This window comes from Macaca nemestrina, chromosome 17 (genome assembly GCF_043159975.1).
Source record: "Macaca nemestrina isolate mMacNem1 chromosome 17, mMacNem.hap1, whole genome shotgun sequence".
In the NCBI taxonomy this organism is placed as follows: Eukaryota; Metazoa; Chordata; class Mammalia; order Primates; family Cercopithecidae; genus Macaca; species Macaca nemestrina.
In genome coordinates this window covers 79,112,699-79,130,758 of record NC_092141.1, presented here as the reverse complement: position 1 = coordinate 79,130,758, position 18,060 = coordinate 79,112,699, and the positions used below count along the sequence as shown (strand labels likewise).

General features: G+C 37.3%; 1 pseudogene; it reads right to left on the bottom strand.

The window, feature by feature from the left end:
• Positions 1-18,060, bottom strand: part of LOC105469073 (calmodulin-1-like) — a 45,084-nt pseudogene that overhangs the window by 8,523 nt on the left and 18,501 nt on the right.

The following is an 18,060-nucleotide window of genomic DNA, read 5'->3' as shown; positions in this document are numbered from 1 at the left end:
TCCAACTAGTATAATTCTTGTAACTGTCCTTTAAAATCACTTACATCAACCACAGTTTGTCACTTTTTCTCTTGTTTAGCACACTGCTAAGAGAATAGAACATTAATATTTTTATACTTTGTATATTATTTTTAACTCATAATTTCAAGCTTGCTTCTTAAAGGGTTAGAAACAAGTTAGAAACATAGGGGAATAAAACAAAGCAAAAGGAAGAAAAAAAACCAAAAACGTCCAAGATATAGATAGGTCTGTACTTAATGGGAGAAGATAAAATGAAACCAGATGGAGATTTTATACGTCTATTTTTGTTTCACTTCATGAAGCAGATAACTTAAAACATGTTTTTCAACATTGGTCTAATCTTCTCTGTCACCTTCCACCAAAATGTTAGGTTGGCAAAGGTTCATGTGTACCTCCTCCTTTATCACCCTTTGCTTTAGAGAAACATATGCTTTTATGACCAAGCTCTGAAATGATCACTGAAAGAAGCTGGGTAAATATTTTCAAGATAAGCCTGGAGATCTTACTGTCTCTAAATCATCAACAGACAAAAGGGAAAGAGAAAGAGAGTTTCCTATTCAAACATGTTGCTCAAGAGCTAATGGGAGTATTATTATGATTGATAGGCCAGAATCTTTGTCTTTAGGGAAAGTAGCAGGAATACTTAATGGGGTAGGAACTGACCAATATTTACACTGGAGATGAAGCCACATTTTATTTCATCTGGGGTCAAATATTACTGAATGTGAAATACATTCCTCAGATGAATGTTGCCCTCTCTTCACCCCAGTCAGGGTGTCTGAGATTCCCATGAACTCTTGCAATCAATCTCCATTTGTGATACTCCCAAGATTCAAAGTGTAGCAATTAAGGAGGATTACACGACGGCTTCGTTCTAAGTTGGGTGGATACCAAACTATAGGTAAGTAAAGCTTATTATGCAAACTCTAAAAGCAGTGAATGTTCTAAGTGGTGTCCCAACCGCATGAGTGCACAACGCCTATTAAAGTAAAATGATCTCTACATAAATCAAAATATTGGGCTGAATATTTCAGATTTATGATAGCGGTATGATTCCGCCAGTAATGGTTGTGACTGAACAAAAAAATAAGGTGTTGTTTATGCAACTATTTTAGCTATTAAGTAGGAGATGATTTTCTTATTTTACTTTCATATTCTGATATTTAAAACAGAAGTTTCAGATCGATAACACTGTCAGCACCTTCTTTTCTTATCTGGTTTGTGATGCCTTTAGTATATTAAAGTGAGAAGAACCAGGCCATCCTTGAAATTACACAGAAAGAGCTTTCTATTCAGGGCTTGCGTTTGGAAGATCCCTCAAGGCTAAATTCTTACTTTCAGTTTGAGAATCAGTCACTGTAAGTAAAGGAATGGAAGCTTCCTCAGGCTAATGATGCTATCATATTTATACCAGGTTGAGGATCAGCAACGAAGTGTTGTCTATTCTCCTTTCACTCTCAGCTTCCTTGCTTCCCATTTTTTAAAAAACTGCTCCAATCAGGGTTTTATCTTTGCCGTTCCACCCATACTGCTCTTATCTGTGTCATCCATGACTTCTGTACTGAATACCGTGGCCAATTATTTTATTTGATACAGTTGATCACTTCCTTCCCCTGGATTTCCATGACATTATATTCACATAGTTTTATCTTTCTGGGATTTTTCAGTGGGGTTTGCTTATTCCTCTTCATCTTCCCAACCTCTAAATATAGGCAAGCTCAAGGGATCAGATTTGGGGCTTCTTTTCTGTCTACACTCACTCACTCAGAAATGCTGATGACACATAAATGTGTACCCCAGCCAAGACTTCCCCGTGGAGATCTCAACTAGTACTTCCAGCTACCTATCTGAAGTCTTCACTGAGATGCACAATGGGAGTCTCAAAGGGACATGGATGCAGCTGGAAACCATCATTCTTTGCAAACTATCACAAGAACAGAAAACCAAACACCGCATGTTCTCACTCATAGGTGGGAACTGAACAATGAGATCACTTGGACTCGGGAAGGGGAACATCACACACCGGGGCCTATCATGGGGAGGGGGGAGAGGGGAGGGATTGCATTGGGAGTTATACCTGATGTAAATGACGAGTTGATGGGTGCTGACGAGTTGATGGGTGCAGCACAGCAACATGGCACAAGTATACATATGTAACAAACCTGCACGTTATGCACATGTACCCTAGAACTTAAAGTATAATAATAATAATAAATTAAAAATTAAAAATAAAAAAAAAGTCTAGAATTGCTCAAGATGGATTAAGACTTAAATGTAAAACCCAAAACCATAAAAACCCTAGAAGAAAACCTAAGCAGCACCATTCAGGACATAGGCATGGGAAAAGACCTGATGACAGAAACACCAAAAGCAATTGCAACAAAAGCCAAAATTGACAAGTAGAATCTAATTAACCGAAGAGCTTCTCCACAGGAAAAGAAACTAGCATCAGAGTGAACAGGCAATCTACAGAATGGGAGAAAAATTTTGCAATCTATCCATCTGACAAAGGTCTAATATCCAGAATCTACAAGGAACTTAAACAAATTTACAAGAAGAAAAACCATCAAAAAGTGATTGAAGAATATTAATGGACACTTCTCAAAAGAAGACATTTATGCAGCCAACAAACATATGAAAAAAAAAAGCTCATCATCACTGGTCATTGGAGAAATGTAAATCAAAATCACAATGAGATACCATCTCATGCCAGTCAGAATGGCAATTATTAAAATATCAGGAAACAATAGATGCTGGCAAGGCTGTGGAGAAATAGGAACGCTTGTATACTGTTGGTGGGAATGCAAATTAGTTCAACCATTGTGGAAGACAGTGTCGTGATTCCTCAGGGATCTAGAACCAGAAATACCATTTGACCCAGCAATCCCATAGCTGGGTATATACCCAAAGGAATATAAATCATTCTACTAGAAAAACACATGCACACATATGTTTATTGCAGCAATATTTACAAGAGCAATGACACGAAACCAACCCAAATGCCCACCAGTGATAGACTGGATAAAAAAATGTGGTACATATACACCATGGAATATTATGCAGCCATAAAAGAGAATGAGATCATGTCTTTTGCTGGGACATGGATGAAAAAATGTGGTACATATACACCATGGAACACTATGCAGCCGTAAAAGAGAATGAGATCATGTCTTTTGCTGGGACGTGGATGAAGCTGGAAGCCATTATCTTCAGCACAGGAACAGAAAACCAAACCCTGCATGTTCTCACTCATAAGTGGGAGTTGAACAGTGAAAACACATGGACACAGGGAGGGGAACAACACACACCGGGGCCTGTTGGGCGGTGGGGGCAAGGGGAGGGAGAGAATTAGGACAAATACTTAATGCATACAAGGCTTAAAATCCAGATGATGGGTTGATAGATGCAGCAAACCACCATGGCACAGGTATACCTATGTAACAAACCTGTACATTCTGCACATGTATCCTAGAACTTAAAGTAAAATTTTTTAAAAAAGAATATATAGAAACTTCTAATCTTCTATTCAAAATCTTTCCTACTTCAGTTAATGACAAGTCTCCCCTTGCTTTCATCTAAATATCATGGACTCATTCTTGACTCCTCTCTTTCTCCTGTATCTCATGTCTAATGGCAAATATTGTTGGCTCCAACTACAAAATGTTCCACTGACTCTGAGTGCTTTTGACCATCTCCATGGTCATCACTGTGGCCATTGACCACTATCTTTCTGGTTTCTGCAAGAGGTCACTGTTTCTGATCTCCCTGCTTCCTCTGTTTCTACTTTACAGACTTCTCCAAACAGCAGCCAAAAACATCTTCAAAAAAATATGTTTGACTGTGTCATTCCATACTAAAACGTTAGTTTATACTCTTGCTTTTCCATCCCATGAGACTTTATGATCTCGTGGAACCTAGATACTCACATAGCTGACTCAACTGTAGTCTCAAAGTCCACTGACTTTTTAATATTCTAAGTTCCTCCCTTCTTCAAAACACTCACCTTCATCACAGCAGCTTGTGATACTTCACTTGAATTAGCCTTATTAACTCTGATCATTTAAACTCCAATACTATTCTTCTTAATTAACAACATTCAACTTTCATTCATAAATTCATTCAACAAACATTTTTTAAACATTAACTATCTTAACCCTTGGAGATACAACAATGTGCCTAAAAGGTAAATCTCTGCTTTCATGGAGCAAATTTCCCAGTGGAGGGAGACATGGCTATCTAAAATAATATCTTTGCAAAACTGTATAATTACAAACTGAGATAAGTAAGAAGAGAGTAAAATATAGGGTGCTATGAAAACTTGCAGCAGCATAACGAAACATAGTCTGGAGTGTAAGGGAAGAATTCCAGATTAAGTCATGTATTAGTTAGGGTTCTCTAGAGGGACAGAACTAATGGAATATATATATATATATATATATATATATATATATATATATAATGGAATAAATATATATATATATATTTGGGGGAGTTTATTAAGTATTAGCTCACATGATCAAAAGATCCCACAAGAGGCCATCTGCAGGCTGAGGAGCAAAGAGAGCCAGTCCAAGTTCCAAAACTGAAGAACGTGGAGTCTGATGTTCGAGGGCAGAAAGGATCCAGCACGGGAGAAAGATGTAGGCTGGGAGGCTAGGTTAGTCTCTCTTTTCACATTTTTCTGCCTGCTTATATTCTAGTCATGCTGGCAGCTGATTAGATTGTGCCCACCCAGATTAACAGTGGGTTTGACTTTCCCAGTCCACTGACTCAAATGTTAATCTCTTTTGGCAACACCCTCAAGAAACACCCAGGATCAATTCTTTGTATCTTTCAATTCAATCAAATTGACAATCAGTATTGACTATCACAAGTTATTATTGAATTGAATACAGGATGAGTAAGAGTTAACCAGATAAAAATTATTTGCAGGGAAGAGGGTATCCTCACTCAGAGGACAATGTTGATGAAACCTCTCTCCTCTGGAAGATCATGGTCACCAAGAATGGGAAGAGAATCTGGAAACTGTGCAGGAGCACTCGAGGCTTCCTTTGACAGTTTCATATGTTAATATTTTCCTTTAGGCTGATGAACTTCGCTTTTCTTATAAATCAGTTCTGCTGGCAATGAATTCTACCAGCTTTTCATGCCTAGAAGAATCTTTATTTTTGTCTTCATTTTTGTAGAATTCATTTTACTAGATATAGGATTCTATGTTGATGGATATTTTTGTTTTTTGTTGTTCTTCCAACACCTGAAAGATGACATGTCTTTGTCTCCTGGCTATCATTGTTTCTGTTGAGAAATCAACAGTCTTTCTTACCATTGTCCTGTATGTAATGTGTCTTCTATGTGTCTTCTTCCCCTTACTGAATGTCTTTAAGGTTTGTCTTCCATAGTTCCTTTTTTTGTTTTTTTTGTTTTTTTAGAAATTTGTTTATGATGGGCATTGCTGTGGTTTTCTTTCCATTTATTCCATGTGGGGAAACTTGCTGTTTTCCTGAATCACTAGTTTATATACTTTTAGCAAATTTGGAAACATTTTCATTGCTATTTCATCAAGTACCTTTTCAGCCCTAAGTATCTCTTTCTAGTACTTTGATTATAGGTACATTGGGTTATTTGATATTGATTATTTTGATATTTTCCTATGGGTCACTGAACCATGGTTCAGTATTTTTGCCAGGTATAGATATAGATGTAAATATAGATATTTCTCTTTGTACTTTCATCTGGATACTTTTTATTTTTCTAAAGTTTACTGATTTTTGTAATAGGGCAATATTTATTATGTAAAAACTAAACCAAGAAAAACAAAAACAAAGTAAAACTCCGATGTACTTCTGGAATCATAAAATTCAGCCACTAATTCAACTAATTCTTTCACATTTTATTCCAACCATATGTATTATCCCTTAGAAAAAATCTTTCCCTGAAATGTAAACCCATATATGTTTGGTTTAAATGTTACTCTATAAATTTGGGAGTGGGATAAATATCATAGTACTTCAGTTTTCCAGATTGTTTGTTTACTTTTTTCTCAATATGTTCATTATAAAACTTTAGATGATAGAGAAGGGAAAATAAATTGCAATCTAATTACAAAGGAACTATCCACTTAGAACATTTTATTTAAATATAAATAATCTAAAATTTATCGTTTTAATCATTTTAAGCATAAAGCTCTATGTCATTAAGTATATTCATAATGTTGTACAAATATTGTCACTATCCACCTTCAAAACTTTTTCATCATTTACAATTGAAATTCTAATGTCATTAAACACTAACTTCTTATTGTCCCCCCTCCCCAGTCCCTGGACACCACCAAATGGTGTCCATGAATTTGATAAGACTCCGTAGCTCATTTAGGTGGACTTATGCAATATTTGTACTTCTGTACTGACTTATTTCACTTAGCATAATGTCTTTAAAGTTTATCCATATTGTGAATATGTTAGCATTTAATGTCTTTTTAAGGCTGAATAATATTCCCTTAGATGTATAAGCCACATTGTTTATTCATTCATCCATTGATGAACCCTTTGGTTGCTTCCACTTTTTGGCTATTATGAATAATGCCACAATAAACCCATGTGTGTAAATGTCTGTTCAAGTCCATGCTTTTGTTTCTTTTCAGTCTATACCCAGAAATTACTGGATTATGCAATTTAATTCTACATTTAAATTTTTGAGAAATCAAGCTTACTTATCTTTTTTTTCTGCAGTTTCTAAACAACTGTGCAATATAGCGAGTGAATTTTTCACTCCAATATCATATTTTGAAGTGCTAAAATTTTTGGGTTTTTATAATTTCCATTTTAATGATTGTCTCATTTTTCCTATATTGTTGTTATATTTACTTTTAAATTATGTAGCACGTCTATAATTGTACTTTTAAAACACTTGTTTTTTAGTTTTATTGTCTAATTTCCGAGTCAATTTACTGAGTAATTTACTGACTTCTTTTTCTTTGTTAGCATCACATTTACTTGCTTCATTGAAGGTTTAATTATTTGGTTATGATGTTTCTTGCTGTGGTTTTCTTTTTGTTTATCCTGCCTGGGTCATATTGAGCTTCTAGGACCTGTTAGTTTATAATTTTAAACAAATTTACCATTAAGATATGATGGACATACGGATGTCAAGTTAGTGCGTGTTTGGATTTTGTTCACTCCTTCTTGAATTTTGTTCTGGAGGAGGAGTTAATTTGCGTGCACATCAGTGTGATTATTTAGAGATTTGCTTTTAAGCTTTGCTAGGGCTCATCTAATTGTACCCTTTTCCTAATGAGTGAACTTGCTGGCACATCTACTGAATGTTTATGCTCTTCAACAAGATTTTTCACTCTAGCTAGTAGAAAATTAAAGATCTCATCGCCTTGTCCAAGATTTGATCATTACAGCTTACAGCTCCCCAGGATCTTTTCTTTACTCAGTAAGTTATTTTTTGCCTAGACTTTTGGAGTATCTTCCTACATGTGTGAACTTACTATTCAGCCAAACACTTGATAGGATGCCTGTGAATATTTTAGGAGCTCCTTCACTACGCAGTTCTTTCTTTCTACAGCTGTGTCCCAAGAATTCCAGCTGCATCCCTAGCCCTGAACTCCATCCCTCTTTAACTTAGCAAGCCCTTTGTTTTCTGATCGGGCTTCTCCTTCTTGCACTGCCCTGCAGAAAATGCCTTCAGGCAGAAAGCTGGGGTGCCTGGCGGTCACCACTTCCCTTCTCTCATGGTTCACAGAATGGCATTACATGATCCGGCATCTATCATTTCTATAATCCAGCATCTATAACAATCAGATTATGTACAACATCTGTAAGAATTTTACAGATTTGGGTCTGGTTTTATGGTTGTTTTCAAAGGGAGATTTAATGCAGTGCAGTTACTCCATCATGACCAGAAGCTGGAATCTCTCCTTTCTGTTTGCATTCTCGGTTTCTATTGTTAGTTTTATAATTCTACTCTCATTTTAAATGTTCTGTAGTGGATTATTTTTGGCCTTCTCTTCATTTGATTCACTCTCTGGAATGATTTCATCTGCTCCCATGGCCTCAATTTTCATTAATATTCTAAGGACCCCTTAAATCTCTGTCTTCTGGCAAGCTTCTCCTTCCTATAATTCATGATACTCAATCTCCCATTGGACCTTACTATTTAGAAGTCCTAAGACATCTCCAAGTCTGCATCCAAAACTGAATTCATTATCTCTTCCCTTAGATGGGCTTTCTTCCTGTATTCTCTATTGCAGTGAAGAGAGACACACCATCCATCAGACACAAAACGAAAAACCTGGGGTTTATTCAAGCCTTCTGTTTCTAAGTTCTTACATCCAATAAGTTACTGATATGGTTTGGCTGTGTCCCCACCCAAATCTCATCTTGAATTGTAGCTCCCATAATTCCAGTGTGTCATGGGAGGGACCTGGTGGGAGGTAATTCAATCACTGGGGTGGGTATTTCCCATGCTGTTCTTGTGATAGTGAATAAGTCTCACAAGATCTGATGGTTTTATAAGGGGAGTTCCCCTGCACAAGCTTTCTCTTGCCTACCACCATGATTATGAGACCTCTCCAGCCATGTGAAACTGTGAGTCAGTTAAACCTCTTTCCTCTATAAATTACCTAGTGTTGGGTATGTTTTCAGTAGCAGCATGAGAACAAATTAAAATAGTTACCAATTCCTATAGATTCTACGTATTTAATATTTCACAAAATCACTTCCCGCTCTCTATCCTCACTGCACTATCAACCTGGATCTGCCTCATTTATCCCATGCGTCGCTTCATTGTTCTGCAAGTTTACTCTTATAGAACATTCTCTAAGTTCCAGGCACTGTTCTAAGCAATGTTTCATATATTCACTCTTCTAGTTCTTAAAAAACTTTACAGCATTGGTACTATTATTATTACAGAAAAAAAGAATCAGGACACAGAGAGAACTTCTGCAAGGATATTGCACAGCTGTTATTTAGAACAGCTAGGATAGGCAGTCTTTTCCCCAATCTTTGATCTTAACTGCTGGGATATACTGCTTCTCAAACTGTTGTTGTTGTTGTTGTTGTTGTTGTGTGTATGTGTGTGTGTGTTTTGCCTTCATTCAATTCATTCTTCACACCGACTTTTCTGAAGTGTGAGTATGGTCATTCTTCTCCAATTAAAATATTTCACTACATTCTCATTTTCAAGGTAAAATATAAACACTAAATCCTTTATGTACTCTACTTATCCAGAAACAAGAATATCTTCCCTTTCTGTCCATTTTTCTTCACTCTAATGTCTTTACATTACAAAGCCACAGTTTAGATGTTTAGAGGAAGTATTTCCTCACATCTCCTTTAGCCATGTATGGCTTTCAAGCTCACATTTCATGTTCTCTAATCCTGTAGGTTTACTGATACTTTAGTATTTATCACATTATTTAAATCACCTGCCATACCTTACAGAGTCAAAGACCACGGATGGGTCTTTTACCCTTGTGTTTTGTTCCCAAATCTAGCAGAGTTGTTGAAACATTGTAAGTGCCATTGTAATTTGCCATTAAAGTAAATGAGTGACTGAATTAATAGAACAATGCATATAACCAGCTGCACTCAACCTAACTCAAACTTCTCTAAAGACTTAATGTTGCCACTAAGTGAAGTGCTAGACACAGTGAATGGATATTCCTTTTAATGAAAAAAAAATGAGTCATCTTCAATTGAATTGCTTCTAGATATCCAATCTAAATATCCAGTGTCTTGATGCTCCCTGTATTTGAATGGTAGTACGTCATTAGTTTTTCTCAGAAAAGCATTTTTAATGATGGAATACTTCAGTGTAACAATTAGATTTTCTAGTAGAGAATTCTCTTTAAAAATGGAGGAAGAGGAGGTGGCAGACGTGGTTTGAAAGGCAGAGGTCACAAGTTGATTTATCTTTGTTTAGAGAGAGGTTTGGGAAGCAGCCACTAAAGTTCTTCTATTAACATGTGCGTTATCAGGCTGGGCACAGTGGCTTAGACCGGTAATCCCAGCACTTTGGGAAGCAGAGGCAGGCGGATCACCTCAGGTCAGGAGTTTGAGACAAGTCTGACCAACATGGTGAAACCCCGTCTCTATTAAAAATACAAAATCAGCTGGGCGCGGTGGTGCATGCCTGTAATCCCAGCTACTCAGGAGGCTGAGGCAGGAGAATCGCTTGAACCCGGGAGGCAGAGGTTGCAGTGAGCCAAGATTGCACTATTGGACTCCAGCCTGGGCAACAAGAGTGATGAAACTCCATCAAAAAAAAAAAAAAAAAAAGCATTATCTATCTTCATCAGTCTAAAAAAAAAACCCTAGGTGCACAATTCTAAGTTATGGTCTAAAATCCTTAGATAAAACATGAAGCAAGGTGGACCAGTCTCGCAAATCTTTCCTGTGTGACACCTTACCTACACTCTTTCCTATCACCCCACCACTTTACCCCTGGAGTGCGGCATCCCTTCTTCTCTGCTCATATCCATGTATGCAGAAAAGTTCAGAAACCCATCTAGCTAAAGAATTAGTAAACATAAATGTTTTGTGAATCTTATTTTATTTTCTCCCTAGCAGGCCAGATAAGATTCAGACTATAAATTCTATTAGGCATCATGTTCCTGCAAGGGAAATTCAGCCAACAGGTAACCAAAAGAAGTTGCTTCTGCTTACCTTTCTTACATACCTACATTTCTTTCACATACTTCTTTTAAAGCATACTTCCTTTAAAAAAATGGGAGAGTAACTATCTCCGCTAGAAAATTTCCCTGATAAATCCTCTTTTTAAAAAGGTATTCATTAGCAACAATTTCCTACCATTTATAATAATTTGTTATTAAACTTGTGATTTTATTGGGTATGACACCAGCTGTATGGGGCAGATAAACGGATTTTGTTTGCCAACCCCTATAGTTCAATGTAATTTGTTTACAGAGCTGATTTCCCCCTAAATTCTTGCTGATTTCCCCTCTGTCTCTAATAACAAGACACAAAGGAGTCTTTGCTAACATCTGTGGCTGGATTCAACACATTGACTTTTGCTCTTTCCCATCTTTTGCGGACAGAGTAAAATACACAATCAGTCAATATCCACAGGAGAAGTTCATATAGATAATTTTGAAAAAGAAGGTTGGGTCAGCAACAAACCAAGCCAAATGGCTATAAATTCACTCAGCATCCTATACGGCATCCGTCTCTCTTCCACACCTCCTAGTGAAAGCCAAGTGAAATGCGCTAAGTCATGTAGCCATATCTTTCCCCATACTTAGATCCAATCTTCTTGATATATGATAGTCTCTCTCTCTGTCTCTATGGCTCTGTCTCTCTGCTTCTGTCTCTCTCCCTCTCTGTTTCTCTTTCTCTGTCTCTATGTATGTGTATTTCTGTCTCTCCTTCTCTCTTTTTCTTTCTCATCTGTCTCTCTCTTTCTCATGCACACATACACACGTGCATGTGCACGCACACACACACATTCATCATGGTCTCCTTCTCATTCCTTCCACAATACACAAGGTTTCATGTTAGATCTGCCATTTGACAATGTGCTGTACTCCTTTACCTTTTCCTCCTTTTCTAAGCATTATGAAATGATTACAGTTATGAAACTTTAATCATCATAAACCTCATCCAAAAAAGTGAAACAATGTGTGACATGTTACTATCCCTCTGTGTTATGGTTACATAAACACAGCTTTTATTAATTTTACAGACTTTATCTCTGCTTTTAGAGTGAAAAAATTTTTTTGCCTTCTTAGATTTATAGAGAACTTAACAAATAAATACAAGTGTGTAAAAATATGCTTTTATTTCTTCTTTCTGACACTGGACAAATTGTTATATCATAAGGTGGGCATGTCTCCTCTGGTATTTTTAGTATAATGATTATATGAGGGAATATTCTTACTAGCTTTAATGAAGAGACAGTTGTTAAATCAAAGGATTTCTCATCATTATTTGTCCTGCTAAAAGACCTTTCCACAGAAGTGGTAGAAAAGGCATTCATGTTTTAGAAAAATGCTCAGGATTCCCTCTCATCTGCTCCAAGGAGGAAGAATTGGCATTTATCTAATATCCTTTTTCCGGTTCATTTATATTTTATTCTCAGAGCTTCTATGAGCAATTCAGAGCTACTTCGGTCAGTATTCTAAAACCAAACAAACCCAGACCAGCCTGGAAAACATGGCAAAACCCCATCTACACCAAAAATATAAAAATCTAACCGGGCATGGTGATGCACACCTGTGGTCCCAGCTACTCAGGAGGCTGAGGTGGGAGGAATGCTTGAGACTGGAAAGTGGAGGCTGCAGTGAGCAGAGATCGCACCACTGCACTCCAGCCTGGGTGAAAGAGTAAGACCCTGTCTCAAAAAACAAAACTGTAAAATGTTGTATTTTAAATAATTGTGTGTGTGTGTGTGTGTGTGTGCCTCAAATAGAAGCTTTTTCTATGAAGAGCAGATGTGTCTTCAATGCACATATATGCTCATTGGGCCAAAAGTCAGGAGATCTGAGTTCTGCTGGGAGCTCTGCTACTTTTTTATGTGTGATTCTAAAAAAAAAAAAAAATCCCTTAAATTTCATTTGATGCAGTGTCTCCTCTCTAAAGTGAGGGGGTGGAACTCTTGCTTTTCTTTCATTCCCAAGCTCTTTTATACACAGCCCTTCTGTGGTTTGACAAATATTGGCATATGATATGTTTAAGGCACAGATATCACATGCTATCCTTTAGCAGATAATGTAGAAATAAGATGTCTTAAGCCCTGCTTAGTATATTGTGTTAAATCCTTAAAACAAAGTTTATCCAGACTCACCTTACTCCTTCTATTTGAACCCAAAATTATAGGATTCTGAGGCTGCGGAGTTAGCTTACTCCTAGCCCTCATTTTGGTCACAAGGTGTAATCTAATATTCCCAAACTGTGGAATACTGAAAATCACACAAGAGCTGAAAAATGCCAAAACAAACATGTTTTTAACAGATTCAGGGAAAGCAGAAATACAGTGGTGTTTTCCCCAGGAAATTATCTGCACTGTCCAAACCCAGTTACAGCAGGTTTTTTCTGGCCTGGCCTTTCGACCATCAAATGGAACGATTTTCCTCCGGAGAGAATTCTGCAGCAGCCAGCGGGGAGGCCGGGACACATGCTCTACCCCTTCTGATTCTCCTTGCTCTACCCCTTCTGATTCTCCTTGCTCTGCCCCTTCTGGTTCTCCTTGCTCTGCCCCTTCTGGTTCTCCTTGCTCTACCCCTTCTGATTCTCCTTGCTCTACCCCTTCTGATTCTCCTTGCTGAGGTCTGAAGTCAAGCGAAGCTGCAAATTCACTCTGATTCCCCCGTCCAAAGAGTTTCTTAAATGATATTTCCTAGACCACTCCAGCAGTTTATAGTCTGTTGTTTTAACAACCGCACCTCCCTTTCCCAGGGTCAAGTGCCTGGTCATAAGGAGAAAGTGTCAACATCATTTATTTTATTCCCTGGTTCACTCCTGAGTCACACTGGTGAATGAGTTGGAAATGATTTGGTGCCTAAATAACCATGACTGTTTATATGTGAAGATGTCATTCATGCAGTGGACAAACCTCAGAAGATTATTTTTCCATGTGCTTATGTAAGTGCGGGGCACATATCTGAAAACTTATTTTGAAAAAAAAATTTCAATGGAAACATTACACAGATTTAATATTAATATTAAAATTTAATATTGGTATTTAATATTTAATTCTATATGTATGAAATAAAGATGACAAAATGAATACTTAGTTCAGCACATGTATTATTTATTCTGTGGATAGTCCAGAGAACACTTTCAAATGCTGCTTGCTGGCTGGGCACAGTGGTTCAGGCCTGTAATCCCCACACTTTGGGAGGATGAGGTGGGTGGATCACTTGATGCCAGGAGTTCGAGACCAGCCTGGCCAACATTGTGAAACCCCATCTCTACTAAAAATACAAAAATTAGCTGGGCATGGTGGCGTGAGCCTGTAGCCCCAGCTACTTGGGAGGCTGAGGTGGGAGGATCACTTGAACCCTGGAGGTGGAGGTTGTAGTAAGCCAAGATCACACCATTGCACTCCAGCCTGGGTGACAGAGTGAGTCTCTGTCTCAAAAAAAAAAAAAAAAAAAAAATGCTGCTTGCCTTCTGCCCTCTCCTCTGATTCCTCCTCTCTGTCTCTTACCAAACCTCTCCTATCTCACTCTATAGCTGGTACATTTGCTTGGAGAAAACAAATTCACTTCAATTAACGTAATTTGGAAGGCCAACCCAGCACCAAAGCATATGTACTTTATAAGCATGAACAACCTTTGAATTTTCTTCTTTTTGAAATTTTCTCCATCAACGTTTCTCTCTACTTATACAGGTAAATAACAGTGTGGATAAGTGTGTGCGTACACGTGTGTGTGCATGAAGACAAATTGCATTGTTCAAGAGTGCAGTGCTGGGAAAGTACACATTTAATACTAGAGTAAACATTTAAACCTATTTACTAAAACTAGATGTGAAAACATATCTTCCAAGGGAAGTTACTCTCTTTTTCTGACCATTCTACCCAAAAAGATGTCCCAGAGATATTGTCAAAAAATTGATCGGATGAGTCAATAATTGTCCACATGAATGGTTGAATACATTCTGTAGGAGCTGATGAGAGACCATATTGGCTTTTACCATGCTCTAGAATACGCCTACCTGTGAGTTTTTTAATTATGAAGGCTAATATCCCAAGGAAATTTCATCTATGAAATGAAACTTTTAGGCAATTGAACTTGTTCTTGCTGTTTGGGATATGGAAATTAGACAAAGTCAAGCAACCTACTAAGTTTCCTTCTGCTAACAGAAGAGGGGAAGGTGATGAATTGGGACTGTGTGAAACTTTCTTTGAACACGTGCAAAAATGTATCTCAAGTGGGAAATTGAAGAACCTAGACTGATACTAAATGTAATACATTTATTTCAATGCAGTTGCATCATTGGGAATCTAATTAATGAAAAGAAGTGCACTGAACATTTGATGAAGGGATAAAGGCATATGCCCAGAGTGGTCCTGCCTTGGTTTTGTGTTTCTTTCAATTCTTTGATATTCCTTTCAAGACATCATTCAGCCCCTGAGCTGGGCAGCCAAACCATATGAGAGCGTGCACTTTCTAATCATATGATGCTAGAACATTAATGGTAACATTCTTAGAAAACATACATTGATATTGTGATTGCAATAGGATCTTGAGCTCAGCAGCCTGTGTTTTCTGTTTTGTTTTGTTTTGTTTTCCTGCGTACACTTCCGTAATATCAACTGTAAAAATCAACACACTTTGTACTTGCCAAATGGGAAGTTATCAAGACAGAAGCTGGCATTCTTCTATGCAGTGAAATACCTTATTCAGACTCAGTTCCGCCACTAAACTGGCCAGGCAGGATTGCTCCTGGCAGACTCTCAGAAATATCAGTATTTCTTTCTCTCTTTGCTCTCTCAGAACTTCTACTCCCAGGAAGGAAATAACCACACTATTTGCAAAAGATTAAGATGTTCATTTTACTATGTAAAAGATGTCTCCATGCCATAATTATCATTGTAAAAGAAGTATATAATAAGAATAGTAATTTCCTGTTTGTCCCATCCATTGAGCTTTTCGTGTTCTTTGATAATTAGAGTGAAGATTTTGCTGAAAAGAAAATGATGCTTATAATTAGAGGTTACCAAGAGTGAGACTTGTTTTATTTTAACGCTGTTTATTTTACTTTATCTCTTTCCAGTTCTGGCAAGGAAATGAGAAATTGTTGAATTTTTAAATTCAGTGTCATGACATTTCAGCTCCCTTGGTTTTTGGTAAATAACTTGTTGCTGAAGAGAGAGGTTGCTGGAAGACTCTCAGAGTCAGTTGCATTTTAACCAAGAACTGCTAGCCTTGATGTGGGTTGGATCATTTTTGAGTCTGAGGCTAAATGCCTTCTTGGTTCCTTTTGAAAAAGTACTGATTTAAGGGGACTGATATTGTGTCATCACTATTCAACAGCTTAAAATAAATGGTTAAGAATCTGGAAGTGTGGCTGAGGGTTGCCTGTGCTGGCATTGTGTAAAAGAAGGAGATGTATTTAATTTGTACACTTGAATTAAAATGAGATAAAGGATTCTCCAATGTGTAACCAAATGGAATTGCCTACAGTCTTGTTTTGATAACTAAATGATAGGTGATTTCTGTTATTGTGTTTGCCACATACTTAATAATACTAATAAATTGTGTGCATTTTGGAAATTTCTTTTGGATTAGGACAATGGAAAGCTCTACATCTTGCTGCTACTGAGCAGCCTCTAAAACTTCAGAGAGAGGAAGGATCGCAATCCATGTGTAGTGTGTACAATGTATACAACAGTGCAAAGATGAACTATAAAAACCACTCAAGATAAATTATTGTATGTTTCCACACTGATCCATGCACTGGTGATTATACATCTGAACTCCTAAAGTAGTGTCATACTCAAGTGATAATTCTGGAAGACAAATATGGTGTTACCAACCTCAAAAGTGGAATGACCACACAGAGGACTAACTTCTGGTTAACTTGAGGAGGCAATTTTTTTTCTTTTTTCTTTTTTTTTTTTTTTTTTTTTTGAGACGGAGTCTCACTCGGTGGCTAGGCTGGACTGCAGTGGTGAGATCTTGGCTCACTGCAACCTCTGACTCCCTGGTTCAAGCGATTGTCCTGCCTCAGCCTCCCTAGTAGCTGAGATTACAGGCATGCACCACCACGCCTAGCTAATTTTTGTATTTTTAGTAGAGACGGGGTTTCACCATGTTGGCCAGGATGGTCTCGATCTCCTGACCTCGTGATCCACCTGCCCTGGCCTCCCAAAGTGGTAGGCTTACAGGCGTGAGCCACTGCGCCTGGCCTAGGAGGCAAATTTTTACCATCCAACCTGGGCTTAACTTTACCCAATGGCCAACTTTTTGAGTCCAGCAGAGAATTCTAAATTCAAGCTTGACTAGCCACATCATTAAAAAGCTATAAGCTATATTTGTGAAGACAGTTGAATGGAAAAGAGTTTGGAATTTTATAAGAAAATAAACAGGGACCAAGTAAAAGCATACTAATGACTTAAATATAAATTTTCTTCACATTTGAATAAAACAAAGCAATATCTATAAGCCTCTTCAGTGATACTATTTTATATGAGGGGGAGTAATATAATATCATTCTGGATTATATATATAATATACATGTATATATGTGTATATACATATATATATATGTATTCCCTAGCTTAAAAAGTATTCATAAAGCTCATTCATTATAGCGAACATATTAAACAATTATAGTTGCTTCATCAGACAGTCAGAAGAACAGATTGTTCTCGTTTCTGAAAAGTTATGTGCCATTATTGTTAGTGATTCTAATAAATCAGACATATGTCAAACTTAGTTTGAGGCAGGTATATGGACTCATACAGGACAATTGCCCTTGGCTCAGTTATCATTGGCTTCCTCTGGGTTTATAAAGGCCAGCTCTCAAAACCACTAACTAATTTAAAAACAGCAACCCATGTATTCTAATTTAGATTTAGGAAAAAGCAGGAAACCAGTGGTTTTAGTAATTCAGGAGACTTTACCAAAGCTGAGCTTAAATTAGATAAGATTGTATTGTCATTATCGTCAACGCCAACAGAAATTCAAGCACCACTAATTTATTCCATTAGACTCTTCTACGGTCAATTAAATAAGATCCAATTAGCAGGTGATATTGCGGATTTTATGTGCAAATATACCCAACCAGTCTTGGTTTTACAAGTTAGATTAAAGATTTGAATCGTTGCTAAATTGCTTATTAGGTACCAGATTTTGGAAACTGCTAGAAGGGGGAGATGAATGTTTTGGAACCATATTCTGAGACTATACCCAGAGGGCTATCATAACCAACGCTGTTTTATAGGAGTGTTCATAGATTTGTGCCACCCTTTGGGGAACCACAGAAGAGAATAAGTTATTGTGTTATGTAATACACAGTGGCTTCAATAAGCCATCAAGACAATTCTTAGAAAGGACCTCAGATTTTT